Source organism: Pelophylax lessonae, assembly GCF_965119305.1.
Source record: "Pelophylax lessonae genome assembly, chromosome: 8".
Classification (NCBI taxonomy): Eukaryota; Metazoa; Chordata; class Amphibia; order Anura; family Ranidae; genus Pelophylax; species Pelophylax lessonae.
The window spans coordinates 91,136,478-91,163,785 of NC_138775.1; the positions used below are offsets into that span (position 1 = coordinate 91,136,478).

The following is a 27,308-nucleotide window of genomic DNA, read 5'->3' on the forward strand; positions in this document are numbered from 1 at the left end:
TTCAGCTCATCTGCATTGTTGGATCTGGTGTCTCTCATCTTTCTTTGACAATACCCCACAGATTCTCTATGGGGTTTAGGTTGGTTTGTCCACTGTGTTTTATCAAGTCCAAAGTCAGCGCAGCCCTCTACCAGGAAATTCTAGAGCACTTCATGCTTCCCTCTAGCTTTATGAAGATGCTGATTTAATTTTCCAGCAGGACTTGACACCTGCCCAGACTACCAAAAGTACCAATACCTGGTTTAATGATCATGGTATCACTATGCCTGATTGGGCAGCAAACTCTCCTGACCTAAACCCCTTGAGAATCTGTGGGGTATTGTCAGGAGGAAGATGAGAGACACCAGACCCAACAATGCAGATAAGCTGAAGGCCACTATAAAAGAAACCTGGGCTTCCATAACACCTCAGCATTGCCACAGGCTGATCGCCTCCATACAACGCCACATTAATGCAGTAATTCATGCAAAAGGAGACGTGACTAAGTATTGAGTGCATACTATACTGTACATGGACATACTTTTCAGAAAGCCAACATTTCTGTATTTAAAATCCTTTTTTTGGTCTTATGTAATATTCAAATTTTCTGAGATACGGAATTTTGGGTTTTCACTAGCTGTAAGCCATGATCATTGAAATTAAAAGAAAGAAATGCTTGAAATATATATCACTACAGTATGTGTGTAATGCATCTTTTTAAAACATATGAGTTTCACTTTTTTATTGAATTACTGAAATAAATTAACGTTTTGATGATATTTTAATTTTAGGAGATGCACCTGTATACACTCCATGCAGATAATGTCCTTATTAAGATCTGATGTATCGACATAATGCATTTTTTTTAATTTTGTCCACACAAACTCTTTATTGTGTCAGCAGACCAACAGACCTGCATTGTGATAAGAATCAGTAAAACATAGCCATGATTTATCACTGGAAAGCAAGAATTACAGCATGTGTATTTAATGAGCACATGTATGTTTGTAATTACACACTATACAGAAACAGTTTTTTAAACTATTAGCAATAAAACATTTACTAATATCTAAATCGCTCTTAATGCATATGCAAAAAAAAAAAAGATTATACATTTTCATTGATTTATTTAATTCCTCTGTGTAATATAAACCTGCATCAAGAACCTCTATGCATTACTGGCAAGGGGCTTGACCCAACTCTACATTGCTACTACTATGCAAATTCAATTAGCTCAAGTTTACCAAAGGACTAATAAGGAATCCATTGGACTCATTTCTCCTTGTGGTCTTGGAAATTATAAATAAATCTAATAAACTATAGTGCAGCCCCCAATAAATATAAAAAAAAAAAAAACTTTAATTGATACTACTCAGCTACATAAAGGCAATAATCACCCAAAAATCAATCACTCCACTATATGCAATAACATAAGTATTCCACAGTGTACACTTACACCAACCAAAAATATAAAGGTGATGCCTACTTTATAATTGCTCCTAGAAACGAATACCCCAACAAGCATCCATAAAAAAAAAATTGTGCAATTAACATCTGAATAATTATAAATAATGAGGAAAAAGCAAACATTTATTATATTGCAGCTTACCAATTCTTAGATTTGATTTCTGTATTAGATTCCTTTCTTTCTTCTGTTTTTATCTGGTGATCCAGCCAGCAAGTCTGCTGTTTTTAAAAAGCCGAAGCTCTCCAGCAGAATGTATTAGTTTACATGGATGAGACAAACCACTTAACATTGGCAGGGGTGATTAAAATGATCACCATTTTTTATTATTCATGCAAAACCTTGTTTGCCGCAACTGGTTATAAAGTGTGAACCAGAGTTTGGCTTCAATTGTTAGTGTATCTACATCTACACTACCTTCCCCTCCAGAATGACAATGCTGCTGTCTGCTGTGCCTCCTGTGCTCATTCATCCAGAGTTGTGTCTCACTAATACAGGAGATGTGTTATTGGCCAGATCACCAGGTGAAAACAGAGGGAAAAAAAGCCAAAGAAAAGAAAACTGATGCAGCCACTACATCTAATGATTGGTAAGCTGCAAAATAATACATTTTTTGTTTTGGTTTAATACCGCTTAAGTTAAAGTGCGATAAATTTCATAACAATATTTTAAAAATATGGTCTCTAAATTGATCTTTTTTGCCACTCTTATTACTGTTTAAAAGTCTTTAACCATCAAATCATAAGTGTACACATCAGCAAATCTTATCTGGTGTGTCCAGCTCTATACACATTGGCACTAAGAGATAATAAAATATAGGCAGCAGCCACACAGTGTAAAACTATATGATAAATGTAAAAAAGAACTCAAAATAAAGTGCACTCAGATGTGTGCAAAGGGTAAACAGTCCAGCAAACTCTTGGAATAAGAGCAACAGGAAAGCTAACAGTTACAGCAAGGCTTCCAGGTCCAGATCAGTGTAAAGCTAAACATCACGATGGGCAAATATTGTCTAAATACATTTGTCTTGTGCATTCTTAGGCTGCTTTAACACTGATACCTTTTTCTTGCATTTTTACCTTGCAAGAAAAACACAAGAAAAATATTTTGGCTTTAAAGCCTATAGGACTTCTCACACCACTGCGCTGTGGGTGTGGTGCATTTTTAAAAGTCCTGCATGCTGCATCTTTGGTGTGCAGCTTCCCACTGAAATAATTGGAAATCGTTGCAAAATTGCAGTAAAAACGCACCACGATTTGCATTTTTGGTGCATTTTTGAGTCACATGTCCATTTTTCACAGGTGCAGGCAAACCAAAAACGCCCCAGAAACGCACAGCAAACACATATGAAACACAGAAAAACACACTTTAGTTTTTACATCGATTTTGCTACAGAGCAGTGTGAAAGGTGTCTTACATGAATTTGGAGTGTTTTGTGTACTTCTTCCTAGATCTGTGCACTAATCCAGTATGAAATGTTGCCTGTGTGCAGGAGCTTCCTCCAAAGACCAGTCACTGCTGCTCTAACTTCTTGGGTAGAGAGACTGGCCTTGTATTTACCCCCTCTTGTAGTTTTCTGTAGGCAGGCTTTAGTGGGTGGAGCCTGCTTGGCCCCTCCCAAAGCTCCTCTCTTTGCACAAGTTACCTACAGCACAGACTAAAGTAGATTTACACTGCCTGGCCAAAAAAAAGTCGCCACCTGTAATTAAATAAGCAACTAACTATACTAAGCATGCAGTAACTATCCTATTAGATAGTTACTGCCTTGTGCCCAATGAATGAGGTCAGCTGACTACCTGAATATACTGAATAACCAGATTATTCCATCAATAGATTTTTTTCTTCCCTGATGGCACGGGCATATTCCAAGATGACAATGCCAAGATTCATCGGGCACAAATTGTGAAAGAGTGGTTCAGGGAGCATGAGACATTTTCACACATGGATCGGCCACCACAGAGTCCAGAACCTAACCCCATTGAGAATCTTAGGATGTGCTGAAGAAGACTTTGCACAGTGGTCCAACTCTCCCATTATCAATACAAGATCTTGGTGGAAAATTAATGCAACACTGGACAGAAATAAATCTTGTGACATTGCAGAAGCTTATCGAAACAATGCCACATCGAATGCGTGCCGAAATCAAAGCCAACAAAATATTAGAGTGTGTGACCTTTTATTTTTTATTTTTTGGCCAGGCAGTGTATATTCTTTGTGGCAATTGAGGAATAGATTTCAATCAAATTTTTAGTGTCTGCATTTCAGCTTCAGGAGAGACACTTTTGTCTGACCTAACTAATATAAGTTAGCTTAGGTCAGAACAAAAAAGTGTGCGAGAGTCCAGAGGAGAGGAAGTATGTGTGGGAATATAATTTTATTTTTTATTTTTTGATTACAAAATCAAGAGAAAAGGAGTGGATACATGATATCATGAGATCTTCAGCACATTTATGAGAGGATACACTTATGATTTGATGATTAACCACTTGAGGACCGCCCCACGCAGATATACTGCAGCAGGGTGGCCCTCCTGAGCAAAATCACATACATATACGTGATTTTGTGCACAGGGTGTAGAGCACATTAGCGGGTCCAGTGGATGGAATGTCCACCGGGACACGCAGATCGTTCACAGGAGAGGCAGACCGCCGAACTGTCAGAGAGGAAGATGGAGATGTTGTGTTTCTTCTAAGCAGAAACACGCATCTCTGTCTTTTGCCAGTTAGGCTATCCCCCACACAGTTAGAAAGTACTCCCTAGGAGCACACTTCCCCTTCCCTGCCAATGCCATTAGTACAGTGACTGTGTATTTTTTTTAACACTGATCACTGTATTAGTGTCACTGGTCCACAAATTAGTGTCAGTTAGGTGTCCAATTTGTCTGCCGCAATATTGCAGTACCGCTAAAAATTGCTGATCGCTGCCATAACTAGGAAAAATAAATAAATAAAAACTCCATAAAAATATCAAATAGTTTGTAGACACTATAACTTTTAAACAAACCAATCAATATACGCTTATTGGGATTTTCTTTTACCAAAAATATGTAGTAGAATACATATTGCCCTAAATTGATGAATAAATTTGATTTTTTATTGGATATGCTTTATAGCATAAAGTAAAAAAATATTGTTTTTTTTTTTTTCAAAATTGTCAGTCTTTTTTTGTTTATAGCGCAAAAAATAAAAACTGCAGAGGCAATCAAGTGCCACCAAAAGAAAGCTCTATTTGTGGGAAAAAAAGGACATTATTTGTTTATTTATTTGGGTACAGTGTCGCACATCCAGGCAATTGTCAAGCAAGGCTCCTTTTGCACTTGTGTGACTTGTCCTGCGACTGCAAAGTCACATGACAAGGCGTAATCCATGATTTCCAATGAGTACTGTTCATATCTGTGTGACTTCAAATTGCAACGACTTCAAAGTAGTCCCTGCACTACTTTGGGCCGATTTTAATGTGTTTTGAGGTCCATAGACATAGGCATTGCTTCAAGTCCAGTCAAAATCGCGGCAAAAAAATTGCAGTAAATTCGCTCAACCTTTTGGTCGCATAAGTGTGAAAGGGGCCTTACCTAGTTTCATATCGCAAAAAATGGCTTGGTCATGAAAGGGATTAAACCTTCCGGGGCTTAAGTGGTCTACAATTTTATACCATAGAGAAACTATAAGAGTAGAGAAAAGGGTTGATTTTGAGACCATGTTTTTGATTAATGTTATGAACTTTATCCCACTAAGAGCTCTTTCAGACAGGTGCCACCTTCTGAAAAGCAATCAGGGGTGGACCACTTTTAAGAGGGTGGCTTAGTAGCAGGTGGCAGGTGTTCAGGTGGCTCTAGTGGTGCATTCTGATGTTTTTTTGTTTTGTTTTTTTAAATTGCCAAACAGTAATTTTACATTGTGAGATTATGCCGCAATGTAAAATTACTGTTCAACAAATTTGAAAAAAAAAAAGTAAAAAAAAAAAAACGGCATCAGGAGGCACCAGTACATCTGCCAGCCGTTGATATACCACCCTCTTAAAAGGAATCCACCGCAGATTTACTTTCAGAGGGTGGTAAGCTTTACCATCTGTCTGAAAGAGCCCTAAGTGCAATAAAGTCCATATCAATAATCAAAAACATGGTCTCCATGTCAATCCTTTTCCCTACTCTTATAGTTCCATTACAGTCTTTTAAGTATTTGGCTTGCGGTTGCAATGTGGCCCCAATGATCTCAATGAGCGAGTTTAACAGGCAAAGCCCCCTGTCAAGCTCTGCATCCCAAGTTACAATTGCCGTAGCTGTGATGCTGCCTGTTTATACCATTCCCCCACCTGCCAGTGTGAAAGAGCCCATAAGCACTTCATCACTATTATTTGCTTTTATTAATATGCAGTATATATTATTAAATAATTATAATATATTATACTATTTATATTATAAATATACAGATGCTGATTACACTATTTTCTATGGATGCATGTTATTAATATTATTATACAGGATTTATATAGCACAAACAGTTTGTGCAGCATTTTACAACATGAGGACAGACAGTACACTTACAATACAATTCAATACAGGAGGAATCACAGGGCCCTGCTCTTTAGAGTTTATAATCTAGAATGTTGGGCTATTAGTTTCCAGGAGCAGTTATAAAGTGGGAGCACACATTGGACTTTTTAGGTGATGTAAGTGTACAATGTGAAGTGTTTTTTTCATTTACTAATATTGCAAAGAGTGAAATGCCTGTTTTATTTTTGAGCGATTATAGCACTTTATGTCCTTGGGTGGTATCGATTGAAGTTATTCGTATATTTATTGGGGTTAAGAGCTGCACTTTAATTTATTAGATTTGTATAAATTTTACTTGAGCTGGCTGCTCTGGCTACTTCATTGCTGTGCAATTTAGGGTAAGCTCAAAAGTTTTTTTTTGTTTGGAAATGATATACAGTGGGGAAAATAATTATTTGATCCCCTGCAGATTTTTGTAAGTTTGCCCACTTACAAAGAAATGAAGGGTCTATAATTGTTATCACAAGTGCATTTTAAATAATAGAGACAGAAAATCAACCAAAAATCCACGAAAAATTATGAAACAAATGTTATAAATTGAGTTGCAGATCAGAAAGTAAAATAAGTATTTGATTCCCTACCAACAAACAATAATTCTGGCTCCCACAGAACTGGCTACAGTATGTGCTCATGTGGTACACAGAACAGTCATGTCAATTTAAGAAGGTGCTCCTATTGATAGCTTGTTATGTGTATAAAGGCACTTGACCACAGAATCTCTTTCTTCCATTCAAACCTCACCATCATGGCCAAGACTAAAGAGTTGCCAAAGGACATCAGAGACAAGATTGTAGGCCTGCACAAGGCTGGAATGGGCTACAAGACAAACAGCAAGAAGCTTGGTGAGAAGGAGACAACTGAAACACAAAATAACCATCAATCCCCCCTTAGGTCTGAAGCTCAATGCAGGATTCCCCTCATGGTGTAAGGATGATTATGAGAAAAGTGAGGAATCAGCCCAGAACTACACGGGAGGGTCTTGTGAATGATCTTAAGGCAGTTGGGACCACTGTCACCAAATAAACCATTGGTAACCAGTGCTGTATCTTGGCCTAGGCCAACAAGGCCCAGGCCTAGGGTGGCACTTTGCAGGGGGGCAGCAAAAAAGCTGCTCCCCGCACAAATAAATACAGCCTCTTCCTGGCTCCCGCCCGAAAAAAGGCTCCCCACCGGCTTGTGCTACACTTTTAGTATAGTGCCAGTCTTATGGGGCAAATTTGGCCGGAGGTCAAGTTCAAGGAGGCAAATCAGTCTGGCACCCCCATAAAGTGGCCACACTGCTACCTGCCGGTATAATAATCCCGACCGGTGAGGACATTTGGACAGACTGCAGGCCGCCGATCACACTTAACTGGCCTGATGGCCGTCAATGCTAATGAGTGTGGCACTGCAGCCTAATGCTCTGCCTACCCTCCTCCACCCCCAGGTATGGCAGGCATCATGTCAATAATATAATTTTATTTCTTTAAACATTCTTGTCCTTGAGCGAGCATACTGAATTGCATCATATACAATTAAGGCTTTTAATTATATATGATTTCAATAATATTTTGGACCTGCTTGTTCACTGGATTAGTAAGATTACTCCAATCTTATAAGATATTTGGACTTGTGTTTGCTGCCACTGATTATTCCACGTATTTGTATAATCACTATGGACTTCCTAATCATTATACAAATAAGTGAAATAATCCTATGATTACAATGAGTGGCAGCAAACACAAATCCAAATATCTTAAAAGAAAGGAGTCATCTTACTAATCCAGTGACATAGGGCTGTGCTAATGGGCACTGATGAGGCTGTGCTGATTGCCATTGATATGATTCACTGATAGGCTGCACTGGTGGATGGGGTTGCACTGATGAGGCTGCATTGATATGCTGCGCTGATGGACAGTAAATGAGGCTTCACTGATGGGCACTGATAGGGCTGCAGTGATGGGCACTAATGAGGCTAAACTTATGGGAACTGATGAGGCTGAATTTATGGGAACTGATGAGGCTGCACTGATGGGCACTGATAGACTGTGGTTGTGGTCTGTGGTTTACAGATGACAGAGCGGGTCGTAAACAGGAAGGGGTGTGGCCTTTACAGGAAGGAGTGGGTCATATTTAAATTGGGGGGTGCACAAGTTTAGTCAGGCCTAGGGCAGCACAAAACCTAAATGCACCACTGTTGGTAACACAATACGCCTCCATGGAATGAAAACCTGCACTTTCTCTGCAGAGAAAGTGCTGTGGTCAGATGAGACCAAAAATGAGCTCTTTGGCATTAACTAGACTCACCGTGTTTGGAGGAAGAAAAATGCTGACTATGACCCCAGGAACACCATCCCTACAGTCAAGCAAGGAGGAGGAAACATTATGCTTTGGGGTTGTTTTTCTGCTAAAGGTACAGGCTGACTGTGTTGCATTTAAGGGCCAATGGACGGGGCAATGTATTGAAAAATCTTGGATGAGAACCTTCTTCCCTCACCCAGAACACTGAAGATGGGTCACGGATCGATCTTCCAGCGTGACAATGACCCAAAAATATACAGCCAATTCAACAAAGGAGTGGCTCAGGATAAAGGACATAAAGGTGGCCTAGCCAGTCTCCAGACGTTAATTCTTTAGAAAATGTATGAAGGGAGCTGAAACTTCAAGTTGCAAACAAGCAACCTTAAGGATTTAGAGAAGATCTGTAAAGAAGAGTGGACCAAAATCCCTCCTGAGATGTGTGCAAACCTGGTAACCAACTATAAGAAACGTCTCACCTCTGTGGTTGCCAACAAGGGTTTCTCGACCAAGTACTAAGTCATGTTTTGCTAGGAGATCAAATACCTATTTTCCTCACTGAACTGCAACTCAATTTATAACTTTTGTATCATGTCTTTTTTCTGGATTTTTGGTTGATATTCTGTCTCTATCCTTTTCAATACACCTATGAAAAAAATTATTCACCCTTCATTTCTTTGTAAGTGGGCAAACTTACAAAATCTGCTGGGTATCAAATAAATATTTTCCCCACTGTATATGTGTCAACTTCAGTATTTTTTTATTGCTAAAGAAAACTCATAATGGTTTGCATGGCTACTGTAACCAAGCAGTGGCTCTTTGAATTGAAATAAATTTGATTTCAGTGCTGATTAAACTGCTTCTGTTCATTATTATGGAAATGTGCAAGAAAGACAACAGAAATTTGCCCTACTTTTTGTTTTTTCCTATAACTCGTGTTCTAATACATCTGATAACTATAGAAATCCAGTGAATGTGATGCAGACTGCTCTCGGCACAGCCAAACAGAGCCTCATAGCAACCGCACTGTTGTATCTGTGCATATTCTGAAAGGCAGCTGTCCTTGCAGAGGATAACGGAATCCTTACTGACCTAACATGACAATGGGATTAATTCTCTGGAACGATTCCTCACTTCTACTATTTACTAATTATAGCGGGATAGTTTTTCGAAGAGAGTGATCCAAGTCCTTTTAATCCAAACAAGTAAATCTGCAATCTCCAGCCCAGTTGGGAGGAAACAGTATAGTCTAAGCAACCTTATGCAGACAAATCCTATTCTTCTGTGCTACTGCTGAAAACTGTTTTATCCAATTTACCATAACACAGGTTGATATTTGCAGCTATGTCACCAGTCCAAGCATCTCATGCGATTTGGCAGCCACTTTTCTTGTTTCCAAAGACCAAAACCCAGATGGCTTGAGCAACAACTCAATGTGTGCTCTAGTTCTCAGAACTCAAGGTCTTGGTTTAAACCAGTGGTCTTCAATCTGCGTCCCATGAGTTGGATGTGGCAATTTGCTTTTCCTGCTGATACCAGCGATGATGTATAATTCACCCAACTGATATAAACAATTGGGCACTATTTCTCCCACTAATGCCAATAAAAAGGCACTATTACTTCCACTAATACCAACAAAAGGGTACTATTTCTTCCACTAATACCAATAATGGGCACGTTTCCTCCTCCTACTGACCACAGGCACTATATCATTTTTTTACACCCACTAACCCCCAACCTAAGACACTGTCTACTCCTTATGATGCCGGTACAGTTTCTACACCCACTGGCCACAGTCCAGCCCTCCTAAAATCTGAAGGACCATAAACTGGCACTTTGTTTAGATAGTTGAAGACCTCTGCTCTAAACAGAAGAATTGTGATGTGGAAAAATAGGGTTAAAGGAGTAAAAAAGCCCAAACATTTTTTACCTTCATGAATTTCTTGCAGGAAGGTAAAAATGTTTAGACATCAGTATCCCCCCTCACCCCTCTTTTTACTTACCTTCATTTGATCCAGCGCTGTGCTCATCTGCAGCTTTTCACCCCCTTACTTCTTTGTCTCACTGGAGCTGTCAATCAAAACCAGTCACGAGAGAGCAGGGGGAGGGGCCAGGTCCCATTGTCTGTCAACAGATGCAGACAGTGAAGCTCAGGAGTGAGCCCCCATGAGTGCCGACATAGAAAGCGGCTTTCTAGAGGGGAGGAGCCAGAAGCACTGGCAGGGGACCCAAGAAGAGGAGGTTTGAGGCCACACTGTGCAATTATTTTGTACAGAGCAGGCACTTTAAGTGTAAACCTGTTTGTTTTTAATTTTGCCCCATTTTTTGGATTTGTCTTTGGCCACACAGCAGAAGCCACAACTACTATAGTAAAAGTTTTAGCTTTAGTTATACATTCTGCTAAACACTCAATAAGATTAGTGGTAATGATAAAACATTTCTGGATTTTTGACATGGGGTAGACTTAAATCACAGATTTAAACAGCTAAATACAAGTAAAATACATATGTGTATTTTGTACTTGCTAAAGGGAAAGTAATGCTTGTCATGTTTCACATGCTTTGTGATATACCTTTACATGTTTTATGTGTTCCCCTGCCCCTGGTTCTTTCCCTTCCCGTTAGCTCAGTTTATCCTGTATAGATAGCTCCACCCTTTTGTTCATTTTTCCCAGTAATGCATCTCAGCCTCATGTCTCATGAAGTGGATCACATTTTGATCTTTTGACCTATCCAATGTTCATTGTGGTAAGATCCTCACAGTTTATGGATTAAACTTCACAAGATCTTCAAGGTGTCATCTGGATAGAGTCACTGTCTGTTAGTTCAGCTAAGATTGAGGGTTATCACTATCTCATCGCAACTGTAAGTTACAGAGGTCACACTTTCAATGCTTAGAGTAGAGAGGCAGATAAATCAAAAGATCATTAGAAAGATCAGTGAAATGTCTTTCATAGGATCCTTGCTAGCTCTGGATAAACAGTGAGATGTTATATGGACACTGGAAATAGCAGCTAATAGACAGGGCAGCAGTTACTACACAAGCCTGTATGTGACTGTAAGAAAATCTCAGCATAGCACTCATCAGTGTCAGGACAATATTACTGCTGTGAATGTTCATACGACTGTGCCATACAAACAGATTATACACTGCCTCTGTATGCATTAGCACATGGCTTTTCGTCTGTGAAATCTCATAAGAAAGTCAAAGTAAACCTTTCTGCAACTGCTGCCTAGGAAACCTGAGCTCAGGCACAGCAATTCATACATTTCTCTGCTGCTGGAAGAACTTTACTATTAACCCTTTCCTTGTTAGCCACAGTGTTTCAAAGCAATATACAATCTGGGCAAACGAATACACAATCTTAATTGGAACACCTTCCAGATTTGTAATTAAACCCTGAACCAAACAAAAACAGAAACGCTTAACAAAACCAACCTGGAAAGTGCAAGAAAATCTTAAAGCTGACAAGGAAAAACTGCTGTCTAATATCAATGATTTATGGTCTAATACAGTTCAATGCATGTCTGCTCTCTCCTAACAATCTCATGAGCCTTTACAACTAGAGGGTGCTATCAAGCAATTGAATGTTGCTTATGAGAGTTATCAAAGAGTGTGTGTTAAAAATACTGATCTCTTAAAGGGGTACGACACCCAAGGGTCATTGGAAGAATTAAAGGGATTTGAGGAGCTCCGTCTCGAAAGAGACAACTTAGTGGTGCAAACAAAGACAAAGTCAGAAGTGAGAATAACACAGCTCCATGAATTCAGATCTTATCACTCTGCATCTACTAGACGCTCCACAAGTTCTTCCAAATCCCTACAATCAAGATCTTCTTCACTCAGTTAGCGACTCATAAAAACCCATGCAGATGCTGAAGCCTCTAAAATTTAGGCAGCTTTCGCCCAAAAGAAAGCAGAAATGGAAGCTTAAGCTGCTCACCTGGAAGCTGAAGATGCATGCCAGAAAGCAGAGAAGGAAGCTGAAGCTGCAAGCCAGAATGCAGACATGGAAGTTTTGGAAAAACAATGTGAGCATGCCACAGCCATGGCAAGGTTAAGGGTCTTAGAACAAGCCGCTAGTGAAAGCGAGAGACAACAGTTGCTGATACTCAATGGTATCCCATGCCTCAGATTCTTCACATACCTCTCCAGACCATCAACTCCCTGTCACAGCAGCCAAAGCACTCAAAGTCTCTTCTTTGCACCCACTGTACCTCAAGACATTGTGCCTTTATATCTTCCAGTACATGAGACTGCAGTATCTCAGCAAGCAACAGACAGTGATATGCATATAATAGACTGTCCACCTTACTTTGGCACAAACCAACTACCTACTAGCAAGAGTACTATTCCACAGCTACAAACCAACAGGTCAATGAATTTTAAGCCAGTTCCAGCTTTGAATGCCTTAGCACCAGCATATTTTCCCAAGCTACTCAACGTCAATGCACCAGCCATCACAACTAACTTTGTTCCACCTGCAGTCATGCACCCAAAGTCTGAAAACATGGACATGTCACAGTTTGCTAAATACATGCTCCACAGAAAGCTCACTAAGACAGGCCTCACCAAGTTTGATGACAAGCCTGAAAATTACAGAGGCTGGAAATCCACCTTTAACCACTTCCCCACCAGTCCTATTTCGGACACTTTTTGTTTACAAGTTAGCAAAGACTCTGGAGAATAAAATGGCGGTCATTGCAATATTTTTTGTCACGCGGTATTTGCACAGCGGTCTTTAAAACTCAATTTTTTTGGGAAAAATTACATTTCACTGCATTTAAAAAATACTATGTTAGCCCATTTTTTTTGTATATTGTGAAAGATGATGTCACGCCGAGTAAATAGATACCCAACATGTTACGGTTTAAAATTGCTCCCCCCCCCCCCGTGGGATGGCGACAAACTACGGTCAATAGAGATCTCAATAGGCGACACTTTAAATTTATTTAACGGTTACCAGTTTAGAGTTAGAGTGTAGCTCTTTTTTTTAAATTATTGCTCACGCTCTGGCGATCGCGGCGATACCTCACATGTGTGGTTTGAACAGCGATTTCATTCGCGGCTCGACTTCCGTATACGTTTTTTTTTGTGCACGAGCTAACAGTGATCGGGGCGGCTAAATTTTTTTTTTTTTTTTCCCATTTATTTTATTTATTTTTTTAACTTTATTACAGTTTTTTTTTAAAAAAATCGGATCACTTTTATTGCTGTCACAAGCAATGTAAACATCCCTTGTGACAGCAATATGCAGTGACAGGTACACTTTATGGAGGGATCGAGGGTCTAAAAGACCCTAGACCCCTCCACTACACTTCCCTGTATGCAAAACGCCGAAAACGGCGTTTTTGCATACAGCCGTTTTTCAAATTTGCCGCCGTTTTGCAGCACACTAACCCGGAAGTGACGTCATGGACGCCGCCTCCGGGTTACGTCATCGGAGACCCGATCGGTGCCGTTTCCGGCATTCATCGGGACTCCATCCAGCCGGCGGATGCGCCGACTGAATGCTCGGGGCTCCCGGTGCGATGGGAGCCCCGGTAAAAGCCGCGGAAGGCGGCGGGAGGGGGGGGGATGTCCCCTCCCGCCCCCCCGGGTAACGATCGAGCGGCTCCCGAGCCGCATCGATCGGTACTGGCGGAAAGCCGACCGTCGGCTTCAAACAACGGTACCGGGATGATGCCTCTAGCTAGAGGCATCATCCCGGTATACCCCCACAAAGTTTACGACGTCATATGACGTCCACCCAGGGGGAAGTGGTTAAGGCCACAATGAATGACTTAGACATCAATGCCACAGTCTACTGTCTACTACATATTGACAACCCTGCTGCAGGCCTTAATGCTGCTTGGGACAGACTTGAACGTACCTTTGGCAGCCCAGAGGCCATTGAAGTTGCCTTATTCAACAGGTTACAAAGCTTCCCAAAGATTTTGTCTAGAGGTAATCTAAAGTTTCAAAAACTCAGCGATGTTCTATTAGAGCTTCAACTTGCTAAGGCTGACATCAACTTACCTGGTCTCAGTTACCTTGACACCCCTCGTTGCATCAACCCTATTGTTCTCAAACTATCATATGGCATTCAAGGAAAATGGGCAGTGCTTGGATCAAAATATAAGGGAAAACATCAAGTTGCCTTTCCTCCTTTTTCATACTTCTATGAGTTCATCAAAAGAATTCCAGACACGAAGAACGATCCAAGTTTCTCTTCTGGTGACTGTAACCCTCTCAGTTCACCCACTCCAAAACATACAAACACACATATGATACACAGAGACTATAGAGGTTCAGTGTCAGTGAAAGGGACTAATGTTCTACCTGCGCCTGCTACAGTTCTTGAAAAGACTGATCAAAACAAGAAAATTTAGAACCCAAATCGCCTATGTCCAATACATAATAAACCACATCCACTTAAGAAATGTATTGGCTTCAGAAAGAAAACCCTACAAGAATGTAAGGAACTTTTGAAGAAATTTGGGGTTTGCTTCAAATGCTGTGCCTCCACAGAACACTTTTCAAAGGAAAAAAGCTAAAGCTATTATCAAATGTATACCGTGTGACAGTGATGACCACATGCAAGCTTTTCATCAATATCCACACAACTCTACTATGCTCACAAACAATCTTCCTGAGGCAAAGCAAGGCAGGGAGCGCAGAGATTACAGCACATTCCACCTCAGTGTTCTTTACATGCACAGAAGTCTGTGGAGAAGGACTATGTGACCAATTCTGCGCAAAAATATGCTTGGTTCATGTATAGCCCAAAGGTAAACCTGAAAAGGCCATAAGACTATACTATTCTGGATGATCAGAGTAACAGATCTCTGGCAAGAACACAGTTTTTTGAACTGTTGAACATAAAAGTAGATGCTCTACCTTATACCCTAAGCACTTGTGCCGGCACTGCAGAAGTCTCAGGTAGGAGAGCTAGTGATCTTGTAGTTGCTCCTCTGAATGACAATGTGGAAATATCCTTGCCCACTATCAGTGCAACCAGATTCCATGCAACAAAGGTGATCCCTCTGCTTGAAACTGCCTTTCATCATCCTCACTTGAAGGAAATAGCCAACCAAATACCAGCTTTAGACGAAAGTGCTGATATCCTGCTGTTGCTTGGCAGAGACCTCTTAAGGGTGCACAAAGTTCGCCATCAAATCAATGGTCCACATGATGCACCATTTGCTCAATGTCTGCATCTAGGCTGGGTCATCATAGGCAATGTCTGCCGAGACGAAGGCAGAAGGTCCTACTCAGTCTCTCTTCCTTTAAAACACATGTCCTGTCTAACGGACTAACTACTTGTTCTGCACAACAACCCCATCAATATAATGTTAAAGAAAGACTTTTTGAAAAAGGTGCACAACGGCACATCATACAGGACAATAGAAAAGCTCTTAATTTCTGGGATGACAACATCGGCAACACAGTGTTCGAGGTAACCACTAAAGACAATGAGTTGGCATTACCATGGAAGACAAAGAATTCTTGAAAACCATGAGTAAAGAGTTCTACCAAGATGATTCCAACAGTTGGGTAGCACCTCTACCATTTAGTACCCCAAGAAAGACACTACCAAACAACAAAGAGCATGCAGAAACCCGGTTTGTTTCTTTAAAGCGCAGTTTGAACCAGAAGCCTGAGATGTAAAAGCACTTTGTGGACTTCATGCAGAAGGTGTTTGAGAGAGATCATGCTGAGCCAGAACCTCCTTTTAAGGAAGGAGAAGAATGTTGGTACCTACCATGTTTTGGTGTCTACCATCCTTGCAAGCCTGATCAGATTAGGGTTGTCTTTGAAGTGCTCGTCATGAAGGTGTCTCCCTCAATGACAATCTTCTCACTGGGCCTAATCTGAACAACAATCTTATAGGAGTTTTACTTCGCTTCAGACAAGAGCCATTTGCTGTTATGGCTGACATTCAGCAAATGTTCCACTGTTTCGTCTTCTGTGAAAACTACAGAAACTTTCTCAGGTTCCGATGGTACCACAATAATGATGCCAATGAGAAAGCCCTAGACTACCGGATGAAGGTACATGTTTTTGGTAATAGTCCTTCTCATGCAGTAGCAAATTATGGACTGAGGAAGAGGGTGAGAAGGAATTTGGATCTGATTCATGGCAGTTCCTCAAAAATTATTTCTATGTAGATGATGGACTCAAATCTCTGCCTACGGAAGAAGATATTGACCTTCTCACTAGAACCCAGAAGATGCTTGCCACTGCAAACCTCAGACTTCACAAAATCATCTCCAACAGCCACAGCTGTTGAGAGCCTTTCCTTCTGATGACTATGCTGTCAGTGTGAAGAAATTCCAGCTAGGATCTGACCTTTCCATTAAGAAACGCAGTCTTGGATTGCTTTGGAATGGTAAGCAAGACACATTCACATTTCAAGCATCAGCCTGTGACAAGCCCTTCACAAAGTGAGGAGTTTTGTCTACAGTGAACAGCATTTATGATCCAATGGGTTTTATAGCACCCTTCACCATTCAGGGTAAGATACTTCTGAGACAACATACTTCCGAAAGCTCAGACTGGGATACCCCTTACTCAAAGAGAAACAATAAAGGTGGGGATCCTGAAAACAGTCTCTAAAAGCATCAAACTCCAGATACCATGCTCTTAAACCCTATTATCCTTAAAGAATGCCAGAAGAGAGATGCATCCAATGAAGCCATCGCTGCTGTGGCTTATCTTCGAGCTACAGATCCCAGTGATAAAGTGGGTGTAGGATTTATCATGGGCAAGGCCAAGCTCACACCAAAACCTGCACATACAATTCCAAGGCTTTAACTTTGTGCAGCTGTGTTAGCTGTGGAAATTGCTGAGCTTATAGAACTTGAAACAGAACTTGAAATAAACTCTTTTGACTTTTATACAGACAGCAAAATAGTGGTACGATATATATACATAATCAAACAAGACAGTTTTAGTTCTATGTGTATATCAGTAACAGAGTGGAACCATTAGGAAGTTCTCTACACCTGAACAATGGCACTATGTTCCCACTAACCTCAACCCTGCTACTGCATTTCTGGACACATCATGGCTATCACCACCAGCACTCTTGAATGATAAACTCATCTCAAGTTCTATAGATTCTACCTTTGAACTGGATCATCCAGAATCTGATAAGGAAATCAGAGCTATTACCATCACACTCAACACCTCTGCAAAAGCAAGGGTAAGTCCTCACTGTTTTAAACGCTTTTCTAAGTGGTCCTCTGTTGTAAAGCCATTGCACATCTTATTCACATTGCTCATCAATTTGCAAACAGCTTTAGCACTGAAAAAGAGCGTCACAAGTGGCACATCTGTAAAGCCCCCCCCCCCCCACAATTGAGGAGGTCTCTCAAGCAGAAAGGGCTATCATCCAATGTGTCCAACATAAAGTGTACTCACAAGAGATTGCTAACATATCAAAAGGGACTCAACTTTTCTAAGGATACCCCTCTGTACAAATGAAATCCAATAATTGATCAAAACAAGCTATTTCGAGTCGGTGGTAGCATTGGAAGGTCTAATTCGTTCAGTGAAGAGAAAAATCTCCTCATTAATCCAGGACGTCATCACATTACTGCTTTTTTAGTTAGACATTTCCATGACCAAGCTGAGCACCAAGGTCGTCACTTTACAGAAGGAGCAGTAAGGTCTGCAAGTTTATGGACCCTCTGGATGAAATTGTGTATATCGTCCATATTCCACAAATCTGTAAAGTGCCAGAAACTAAGAGGAAAGCACCCACAACAACAGATGGCAGAGCTGCCAGCTGACCGATTAAGCCCTGAACCACCATTTACTAATGTTGACATGAACATATTTGGCCCCTGGACCATTGTTTCACGCAGAACCCGTGGCAGAGTTGCCTACAATAAGCGATGGGCTGTGCTGTTCACTTGCTTGAGCATTCGTGCAGTGCACATCGAAGTGATAGAATCAATGGACTCTTCCTGTTTCATTAATGCCTTCAGAAGATTTGTTTCTATGCGAGGCCCATTAAGTTACTTAGATCAGACTGTGGGACTAATTTTACAGGAGCAGAAAAGATAGTTAACTTCTTGAATGACAACAAGTGTAAATGGGAATTCAACCCACCTCATTCCTCTCACATTGAAGGCTCTTGGGCATGCATGATTGGAGTTGCAAGAAAAATCCTGGACTCTATGCTACTGGACCAGAAAACTTCCCAGCTTACACATGAAATCTTAGTCACTCTACTTGCAGAAGTGTCTGCTATAATCAATGCAAGGCCACTGGTTCCTGTGTCCTCAGATCCAGATTCTCCAGTACTGCTCACTCCAGCCACTCTTCTTACCCAAAAAATTGGGATAGCCACTATTCCCACAGAGGAACTTGATTACCCTAATGTTTACAAGCATCGGTGGAAATGGGTTCAACATCTTGCTAATGTTTTTTGTAACCACTGGAAGATAGAGTACCTTTCTAACCTTCTAAGCCGCAGTAAATGGCAAACTAGCAAGCCCAACCTACATATGGGAGACATTGGCCTATGGGTCTTATTACAAAGAGTATGCCAAGTAATGAGAGAAAAGTATGGAAAGTAGAAGTTAAAGTAATGAAAGAAGGTTCTGCACACCTTTACTTCAGGTGTATAAAGGGACTAGTACTTCTTTTGTCCAAAGAGGAAGACAAGTCTCACAAGTGATTGACTTGATTCATAGGGAGGTAAGAAGAATTGGTGCATGTTGCTGCCTTCCCCTCTGAAGATGGATTTTCCTTGTCACAGCCTGGACCTTCGAGATGAGCATCTACAAGTTCTATGTTAATGTTTGTGTTGTTTTCCCTTGTTTTTCCCTCCCTCTTGTTGTGCAGATGTTCCTGGAAAATAATCTTCATTTGCTTATATTTGGACTCAAATTTGTTAATAATAGAAAATCATAGTTTTCAATGGGGAGTGTCATGTTTCACATGCTTTGTGATATGCCTTTAAATGTTATACTGTATGTGTTCTCCTGCCCCTGGTTCCTCCCCTCCTCTCAGCTTAGTTTATTCTATATAGATAGCTCCACCCCTTTGTTCATTTTTCCCAGTAATGCATCTCAGCCTCATGTCTCATGGAGTGGATCACAATATGATCTTTTGACCTATCTAATGTTCAGTGTTGTAAGATCCTCACAGTTTATGAATTAAACTACACAAGATCATCAAGGTGTCATCTGGATCGAGTCACTGTCTGTTAATTCTGCTAAGATTGAGGGTTATTGCTATCTCATAACAACTGTAAGTTACAGAGATCACACATTCAATGCTTAGAGTGGAGAGGCAGAACAATGCTGTTTAGCCAATCTAGCGATCTACACAGCCCTGCGGCAGCCAGGAAAGTGTCACTTTCCTGGTTTACTGTAGCTATGCAGCTTTGAGTGTTACATGTCTGCCTTCAGTCTGCTCATTAGACAAGGAATCAGCATGTCCAGTAAATAGGTATCTCAGAAGTATGATTCTGGCTCTGCAATATGGCGGTGGTGTGAGAATCATGTGGCTAGCTAAACAGAATCGCAAATTCTTTACCAGATTATTATTATTATTTTTATTATTATAATACAGGTTACACAGTGTTTTAAATATAAAAGGCAGACAGTACAGTTACAGTACTATGAAATACACGAGGGTTAAGAGGGCCCTGCTCATAGGACCTTACAATCTAATAGGGTGGGGCAGGTGGTACAGAAGGTTGTAATTGTGGGGGAATGAGCTAATGGAAGTGATAGAAGATTAGCTGGAGGCATGATAGGCTTCCAAGAAAAGATGAGTTTTCAGGGTTGCCTAAAGCAGTGATTCTCAACTCCAGTCCTTAGGACCCACTAACAGGCCAGATTTTAGGTATTATCTTGTAGAGATGCAGACTAGAATACTGCAATCACTGAGCAGCAAATGATATCACCTGCAATGTATTTCAGTTATCTTGCAAACCTGGCCTGTTAGTGGGTTCTGAGGACAGGAGTTGAGAACTACTGGCCAAAAGGCAGCCAGAGTAGGAGATAGTCTGACAGATTGAGTTAGAGAGTTCCAGAAGATGGGAGAGTCTCTGGAGAAGTCCTGGAGATGAACATGGGAGGAGGAGACAAGGGAGCTTAAAGGCAGGATGGTTTAGGGCAGGCATGTCCAACCTGCGGCCCGGGGGCCGCATGCGGCCCAGAGCCCCAGGCAATGCGGCCCACTGCCCCCTGACAATTTTTTTTTTTTAGATGGGGAAGAAGGAATTCAGGTTGGGTCATGGCCACAGTGGCTTCCAAGTAACTGTAGGCAGAGGCTGCCTCGGAAAGGATCATCCTCTAGTTGTGATAAATTAGTGCTGGGGGGGGGGCAGCACGGGAAGGGCGCGGTGAGGTTTTATTACTTATATACCTTAACTATAGTATATATTTTATATGCGGCCCGAGAAAATTTCTCTACACTCAATGTGGCCCAGAGAAGCCAAAAGGTTGGACACCCATGGTTTAGGGGATATTTGGAGACAAGATTGGTGATGCAGCATGGGGTAGAGTTGTAAATGGGTTTGTATGTTGTTGTTAGTATTTTGAATTTAATTCGCTGGGCGATCGGAAGCCAATGTGGGGATTGGCAGAGTGGTGTGGCAGACAATGAGTAGTTGGTAATGTAGATGAGTCTGGCAGCAGCATTCATGATAGACTGAAGAGGGGATAGCCTTTGGAAGAGTAGGCCTATGAGAAGGGAGTTTCAATAGTCGTGGTGAGAGATAACAAGGGAGTGAATGAGTAGCTTGGTGGTTTCATTTGGTAAAAAGGGGCAAATTTTTGAGATGTTACAGAGGTGAAGTCTACAAGCTTTCAACAACTATTGGATTTGAGGCTGAAAGGACAGGTCAGAGTCTAGGATTACACCTAGTACTCTGGCGTGAGTGAAGTGATTGACTGTTGAATTATTGACCTTGATGGAAAAGTCATGGAGGGGGGCACAGGCAGGGGAGAATATTATCAGCTTCGTTTTAGAGAGATTTAGTTAAAGGAAGTGGTGCAAAATCCATGCTGATATGTCAGTTAGTAAGTTAGTAATGCATGAAGAGACTGAAGGAGTGAGGTGAGGAGTAGACAGGTAAATTTGGGTGTCATCGGCGTGGAGATGGTATTGGAAGCCATGGGAGGTTATCAAGTGACCAAGGAGGAGATGTAGATAGAGACGACAAGGGGTCCATGAGCAGAGCCTTGGGGGACCTCTACAGAGAAAATGAAGAGGAGGAGACAAAGTTGTAGGTAACACTGAAGGAGCCCTGTGATAGGTATGAGCAGAACTGGGATAGCGCATAATTTTGGAGGCCAAGGGAACAGAGTTTATTGAGAAGGAGCGGGTGGTCAACAGTATCAAAGGCTGCAGAGAGGTCAAGTAGTCAGAGTATGGAGTAAGGAGCCATTGGTTTTAGCAGTTAGTAAATCATTTGTCAGTTTTAGTAGGGCAGTTTCTGTGGCGAGTGAAAGCCAGACTGTAAGGAGTCAAGTAGGTTGTTTTCAATGAGGTAGGAGCTCAGACAGTTGTAGACCTAGTGTTCTAAAACTTTAGAGGTGAATGAGAGCAATGAGATGGGTAGTAAGTTGTTCAGGTTGGTGGGGTCCAGTGAGGGTTATCTGTGTATGCTTTAGAGCAGGGGTCTTCAAACTACGGCCCGCGGGCCACATCCGGCCCACCAGGGTCCTGAACCCTGCCTGCCTTCCAGCACCCATGATGGTGGAGTGACTCTCCCGGCTCCCGCTGCACCCTCCGCTGATTTTTATATAAAGCCACCACCGGGGCCCGCACAGAGGGAAGCAGACCTTGCCTCTATCACCCTGCCCATCAGGTGAGTCTCATGGACCAATTCATAGAGCACCAGCGTGCCCAGTCCACCCCCAGCAAGGAGCGAACGGAGACCACTGCAGCTCCTCTCACTGAAACAGCTATGGCCACAGCAGCACGTGCAGCAAGAAAGGAGGGGGTGAGCGCTCCTGTCTAACTCTTGCAACACACAGGACCTGCTCAGCCCCAGTTCGCCCCTGCTACCTATGAACTCTCTGATCCAGTGTATCAGAAGATGGCAGAAGTTGTTTCTGCCATCCTGTCACCCACCATTAAAGCCACCATAGAGGCAGCCATCACACAGGGGCTGACACAATTTCAGAAAGAAATTGCCACGCATAAACAGCAAATACAGAAGGCTGAGCAGAGAATCACATCCCTGGAAGAGGGACATAAACCACCATTACAAAACGGCCGCTGTCTGCTGACCTTTTTTTTATTGCGTGTGCAGGAAATCGGCTGTGGCAGCTGCCAATTGGCTGTGTTACTACCACGCTGCATTCTGGGAGTTGTAGTCCTGACCGCGCTCAAGTTCCTTGTGGGGGTGGGTGGGTGGGGAGAACTGAGCAGGGGCGCGTAGCAGGGAATTACAACTCCTGGAGACTTTGAAGGCGGGCAGAGGCGCGGCGCACGGCGCATCAGGCTGGGTGCTGGATGGCGGCAACAGTGCAGCCTGAAGTTTTTAAAAAGAGTGAGAGAAGCTTATTTTGGACCTGGAGTCTCCGGACTGGAGGCAGGGAGCGCCAGCCTGCCAGGGGACGCATGTGACTGGCTCGGGCTGGGCACTTGCTGCAGCTTGAAGTGGTCATCACCACCAGGAGGCCAAGCAAGGACCTGCTGAGCTGTCATCGGCATCGCTGAGGTGAGACACCCTGACACCCCCAGCTGACCCCTACATCCCATCTCCAACCCCCCCACATACAGCCCATTTACCCTGCCCCAGCGCCCTGCCCACCCAGTAACCTCAAAATAGGAAATAGCCCCCAACGCTGGCAATGGCCTATGGGTCCTGCTGGGATCTGGCCATGGCCTGTGGGTCCTGCTGCCCATGGCCTGTGTGTCCTGCTAGCCATGGCCTGTGGGTCCTGCTGACCATGGCCTGTGGGTCCTGCTGACCATGGCCTGTGGGTCCGGCTGCCCATGGCCTTTGGGTCCTGCTGGAAGCTGGCCACGGCCTGTGGGTCCTGCTGGAAGCTGGCCACGGCCTGTGGGTCCTGCTGGAAGCTGGCCACGGCCTGTGGGTCCCTGTTGGCCATGGTCTGTGGGTCCTGCTGGGAGCTGGCCATGGCCAGCTCCCAGCAGAACCTACAGGCCAGCAGGACTCATAGGCCATGGCCAGTTTCCAGCAGAACCTACAGGCCAGTGGCCAGCAGGACCCACAGGCCATTGCTAGCTCCCAGCAAAACTTACAGGTCAGCGGCCAGCAGGACCCACAGGCCATGGCCAAGTGAAGGACTGTAAGTTCCAGCATGAATCCCTCAGAGCTGAGGACGTGACACCCCCTCCTAACTCGTGAAGGACTACAAGTCCCAACACGAGCCCCTGAAATCTTAGAATGTCACCCCCCCAAAAGTGAAGGACTACTAGTCCCAGTATGAACCCCTCAGAGCTGAGGACATGACAGCCCCCCAACTAGTGAACGGCTATAAGTCCCAGCATGAGCCCCTGAGATTTAAGAACGTGACCCCTTAGATCTCACGGGTTCATGCTAGGACTTGTAGTCATTCACTAGATGGGGGGGTCAGGTCTTCAGCTCTGAGGGGCTCAAGCAGGCACTGCTTGCACTTTAGTTCCTGAGGCCATGGTTTTAAATATTGTATTGTTTTTCCTGTTTTTGTGCACTACAAATAAAACATGTGCATAGGAATTCATTCATATTTTTTTCAAACTATAGTCCGGCCCCCAACAGTGTCCGTGGGACAGTGAACTCCACCCTGTTTAAAATGTTTGAGGACCCCTGCTTTAGAGGGAAGGTGCCAGTAGAGAGGGAGGGAATAAGGGTGACTTTAGTAGTTGTTAGGGAACAGGATCAAGGGTAAAAAAGTTTTGTAACCGCTTCAGTTGTAGCCAGTTCAAAAGACGACAATGTTGACTGTGGTGTTAGTCAAGGCATGTTCAGTATTGCATCAATCTTGTCCTTGAAGTGATTGGCAAGTGATTGCCCAAGAGGCAGTGAGTGAGTTAGTTGGTAGAGGGCGTGGGGGACGAAGCAAAGAGTTAAAGGTAGAGAAGAGCCGATGGGGACTGGATTACAAGGTAGTAAAAGGAGAGACAATGTAGGTTTGTTTGGCAGCATGGAGGCAGGAAATGTATTTTAGGAGGGCAGATTTATAGGGTGATGTTTTGCATTGATTTGGTTTTATGCCCCGATCGTTCAAGAGCACGGCAAGGTCTCTTGAGGTTTCTGGTGTTGTCGGTTTCCAAGGGTTGTAACAGTCGGGGCCTGATTCTGCGTGTAGCTAAAGGAGCAAGTGCATCCAGTGAGAATGAGAGTGAACTGTTGTAGACAGAGGTGGCCAGGTCAGGACAGGATAGGTGGGAGATTTTGTCATAGATGTGGTCAGTAGCAAAAAAGAGACGAAAAAGGTTAAAGTGGAAATGTTTTCTAAAAATAAAACAGTTCACAAAGATGTGTTTAACTGTATAATTAACTGTTGTGTGGAATTCAACTTTAAAGCCCAACTGGACCTTCAGTTTAAATAAACTAAATGAATTCCAGGTTCATCAAAATAAAAAGTGCTCTATTTATCACAGTTTAATTTCTTTAGGGCTCAGTCACACCATGTGCAGTGACCTATGTTAATCTACACAGATCAACACAGGCTCACTGCTAGGGCACATAAAATACAACTGATTTCTAAGTGCATACCTACCAACTGTCCCAGATTTGCCGGGACAGTCCATTTTTTCTGTTATCTGTCTCGTCCCATCTTTGTCCTGGGCTGTGTCTCGGAATTAGGGCTGCAGTGACAGCTACACTCTCTCTACTCTTGCAGCTAAATTAATTAACACCTACTCCCATTGATTCTCCTCCCTCTGTTCGACACTGTCCAGTGTTCCCTTGGTCACCTCCAGTGCTCCCTTCTTCTCCCCCAGCAGTCTCCAACATTCACTCCATCTTCTCTCGCACTCTTTAGCGCTCCCTCTGTGTCCCTCAGCAGTCTCCAACACTGCCTTGATCTCCCGATAAATATTCCAATGCTTCCTCCCTCTCCCCCACGGCACTGCAATGTTGACTCTGCTTCCCTGAGCACTTTCCATTGCTCCCTTTTTCTCCCTTACAATGCAGGGCATGCCCCGTCAGGTTGTAATGTTAGCATTTGGGCTGAGGGGGGGGGGGGGAGTAAAAACGCTGCTCAGTGGGCTGTTTTTTACCACCTCCTTGGCTGCCTGTATGAAAGAGCCCTTCGGGATCATTCACACCATGTACTGTCATACCATCTGTATTCTCCCTTTACCAACTATGCACCGTCATAAACTCTGTATTTCACTCCTGCATATAGTACCTGCTGTCAAAAACTTGCATGCTGTCTCCTGCACATGCTAGAGACCATCATACACTCCTCATTTCCCTTCTGCATAAACTGGCCACCGTTACACCTTCCTCTACTGCACATACCCACTGTAATACACTGCGCACTCATTTCCTGCACATAGCAATATACACTCCACACTCTTTTTCTGCACATACTCTCATGCTCTCCGCACTCATTTCCTGCCCATGCCACCACACACTCCACACACCTTTCCTAGACATAGCATCATACTAGAGCTGACAGTGCAAATAAAACAGCGCAAAAAGGTTGTGAGTAATCATGAAAATGGATAAAAGCAATGACTGAATAAAACACTCATAAATTCATCAAGTGTCCAGTGCACCCTGTGCAGTTACAATCAGTAACATAAATACAATAATAGATATGTAAAGTGAAAAATTCCTCATAAAATTCCATATAAATCCCAAAAAAGTGCTTCAGCAAGTAGCCAGTGAAAGATAGTCCATAGAAAGTGCTTGGGTGCTGAGGAATCTGTGCAAAATCATGCTGACACTGTGATGTGATATTTGTGAATATCCTCTCCCCTAGGATGTTCCACTTAGCGGACAGAGTGGGCCCCTAGACAATACTGTCTAAGGGTCGCTCAGGCTTAGTCCAGTAAGGAACCCAGGCAGTATCCTTTAGGCTGATAGGGAAATTAAGTAAACCTCCAATATGTAGACTCAGCAGGATGATATGACCATATAGGGAAGGAAAGGCTCACAATAGTGTAATACTGATATTTAGCGTTTATTGATAAAAAATAGTTATATCACTCACATTTGGTAAGAGAAAAGCAGGCAAAGTATATCACTCATCAGGTACTAAGGATCGTTCAGATCGCGGTGCGCTCGGGGCTGGCTTGGTCCCGGCGTGCGTTCCACCGCTACTGGAAGTGACCGTCACTGTGACCAAGCCAGCCCCGAGCGCACCGCGATCTGAACGATCTGAGTGTTGCTTACAGAACTGTTTTTAACGTATCATACAGTCCTAACCTTGTTTAAAACAGTGACACATTACTTTAAAACAATGCCACTTTCTCTCAGAACGGAGAAGGTAGGGAAGAATAGTGAGACCTGCCAACCATAGTAATGAAAAAGTTAGGGCCAGCTGTGGCAGAGACTCCTTCCCTCCTCCACATACTGCGGCAAAACTAAGGGGGAAGGCTGCTAGAGCGCACCTCTCCATCAGGGACTCATGCCACTACAGCAGGGGTGCCCAACCTTTTGAGGAGAGAGGGATGGCCACTTTAGTGCCTTGGTAACCAGTCGTGGGCCGCAATGAGCAGAGCGGGTGGACGAGATATGCGTGTCCACTGAGCATATGCAGAGCAGACACGGACAAAGCCCTATCTACTCTATGGGCCCCTGATCTGATCAGCCCAGACAGAAGAGGACATATCCCCTTCTGTTTTTTTAAGTGGATCGGATTGGAGATAGGCAGGTGTAAACGGACACAAGTCCATTTACATATGCCACTCTATAGAGGTGAATGGAGGGTCCAAGTGGGTCCACTCAAAAAACAGGCAGGCGGACCTGACTAGAATGATTGTGTGAAAGGGGCCTACTGCCCCTGTCTGCTTTCACATGGATGCACTGCCATTTACCTGCACCTCAACTGACCTCAATCTTCACTTCTTCCTCAGGATTACTGCAGGTATCGCTGGCTGCTGCTGTCCCCTAGGCGG

The 27,308-nt window shown here is 42.9% G+C and overlaps 1 protein-coding gene across 2 annotated transcripts in view; it reads left to right on the plus strand.

Annotated features, from left to right (window-relative positions):
• Positions 1 to 27,308, plus strand: part of CACNG2 (calcium voltage-gated channel auxiliary subunit gamma 2) — a 230,898-nt gene that overhangs the window by 151,721 nt on the left and 51,869 nt on the right. The window lies entirely within an intron of this gene.